Below are 2,280 nucleotides of genomic sequence, written 5' to 3'. Positions count from 1 at the left end.
TGCAGGGAGTTCACGTGTGGCATTTCAGTGCCTCGGGTGTGGCACTTTGAGTGACACATTCTTGTGAGTGGAGGGGGCACTTCTGTCGGTGTTTTGAGGTTGGCTTTGGTGGTCTGACGGGCTCGGCTGCCGCGCTCCCGTCGTTGCCACGTGGGGTGTAGAGTCAACCCTGCTCAGAGGCAGTGGAGCATCGCTCCACTCTCTGCATGGTGCTGTGGACAGGTGGTGAGCCTATGGGAATATCAACGGGATGGCGCTTTGCTGCCCTGCTGCGGCGTCCCACTTGCATGCACTGTCTGCTTCTACAGACACAGGAGCCCGTTGTCAGTAGTGAGGCACGGCGCGCGGGAGTCCAGAGGTGTGTTTGTTTCACGGGCTGTGCTACAGCTTGAGCGGAAGAAAGGAAGGGGGAAAAACGACTAGAGCTTCATTGGAGGCACTCACGCGGGGAGGTTGTCGACGCAGGATGCAGTTGTGCGGACTCACATGTGGCGAGCGGCGTGTCCGGAGCTTGTGGGGACTGCCTGTCGGCCCGGGGTTGGGTGTGGCCGCGGTGGGGTCAGGAGCGAGTGTGGCGATGCCTTTAGCGCCCATCGGTGCCCGCTTTACAGATCGCAGGCTGTGATCTATGCATAATCTGGAGGTTACTGGGATCGAGTCCGGGCTAAGCCGACTCTCCCTCGTCCTGCTACTCCCAAATTGAGTACCCCGGTCCGCGAGCGGGCCTCTGGTTCAGTCGGGGCATCACCTGGTCCAAGTCCTCGTGCTAGGGGTTAGTTTTGAATTCAATAATAAAGTTTTAATGCCTGCCATACCCTGTCCTGCCGACTCAGTTTAGGGAGGATGCTCTCCTGCGACAACAGTGTTCTTATCTGATGGCTTAGAAAAATTCCCCTCCTTGAAAACTGACTTGTTTTCTTGGAGTCTGGCCGATCATGGCAATGGTGACAGTGGGAAGCCCACCTGGTGGGCACAGTTAGCTCCAGTCTCTAACCCGGGGCAAACCACATATCTCTGGGTGCCTATTAAAAAAGTTATGTATCCTGGGGTATTGCGACTGGGGGATCTCAAGTGGAAGAAAATAAATAAATAAATAAAGGTGCTAAGGGATCAACGTTTGGGCTCCAAGGGGCGGGTGTCTCGTCCTTCTTCAGTGGGCTTGAGCGCCAGACACAGCACCACGGCATCTGGTGTCCCAGGTATGCCCACACTGACCACACATACCACCCTGAATGTGCCCAATCTCGTCCGATCTCTGAAGCTAAGCAGGGTAGGGCCCGGTTAGTACTTGGATGGGAGACTGCCTGGGAATACCAGGTGCTGTAGGCATGTTGGACCTTTGAGGCTTGTTTTCCACGTGTCCAATGTTTATAAGTATAACTTTCATAAGTGAGAACGCGTCAACAGTGCCCCGTTTGTAAAGGTTGTTTTATATGCACCAAGCGAACACTTGCAACTTGTCACTTGTCCGGAGTGGGTAGTTGTATGCTTTATGTGGGGGACAACAGGGCGAGTTGTGTGCAGAGGAGAGCCTGTCGAGGCCTTTCTATGAATTTTGAGCAGTTCACGCCGGGCGCCTTCAGTCTGTGCTGCGAAAGAGGTGCTACTAATTGTAATTGTATGTTGAATAGCAATGTGCACATGTTCCACATTGCCACAAAGTGTTATTTTATTCATGCAATTTTCACGCCCTGCAATTGTCCGCATATTGAGCGCGAGGTGATGACTCCGTTACGTGCGCCTTTTTTCTACAGGTTTCCAAATGTAAATAACGGTGCATGGTATGAGAATTAACATTGTGCAAATGTGGCTTATTGCCACGAAGCGGTAATGTCTTATTCAATTTTAACACGCGGCTATTGTTGCATATTGTAGAGCGATGTGAGTTTTTTTACGTGCGCATCTTTGTTACGGGTGTCCATATTTACAAAGGGTGAATCGTATGTTTAGGCCATAGTATTACAAGGCACGTTGCGCTATATCGGTTTGGCAGCTACAAAATTGCGCTCAGGTTTTTGAAATTTGCATGAGGTAGTCTGTGATTTATGCAAGTGAGGGTAAATTGAATGACCAAGAATGTGGTTTCTTTGTCCGTGGTGCCATACTCTTTTTCGGCTTCGTGCGGATCTGTGTTAAGGGATGTTCTGTGTCGAAGGTTGATTGTAACGGAGGGTTGTTTCTAAAGTAATCCGATTGCATGGCAACCGTGAATTATTATTATCGAAGTGCTCCAATCGGCATGACGGTGTCTGTGTTTTAAGCATGCCAATAGGAAGCACT

At 50.8% G+C, this 2,280-nt stretch overlaps 1 pseudogene; it reads left to right on the top strand.

Annotated features, from left to right (window-relative positions):
• Positions 1–1,212: 1,212 nt before the first annotated feature.
• On the top strand, positions 1,213–1,329 carry LOC146776345 (5S ribosomal RNA; annotated as a pseudogene).
• Positions 1,330–2,280: the final 951 nt, after the last annotated feature.

The sequence above is a fragment of the Triturus cristatus genome, chromosome 12 (assembly GCF_964204655.1).
Source record: "Triturus cristatus chromosome 12, aTriCri1.1, whole genome shotgun sequence".
Classification (NCBI taxonomy): Eukaryota; Metazoa; Chordata; class Amphibia; order Caudata; family Salamandridae; genus Triturus; species Triturus cristatus.
The sequence above is the reverse complement of the archived record's forward strand: the minus strand, read 5'-3'. Positions and strand labels throughout refer to the sequence as shown.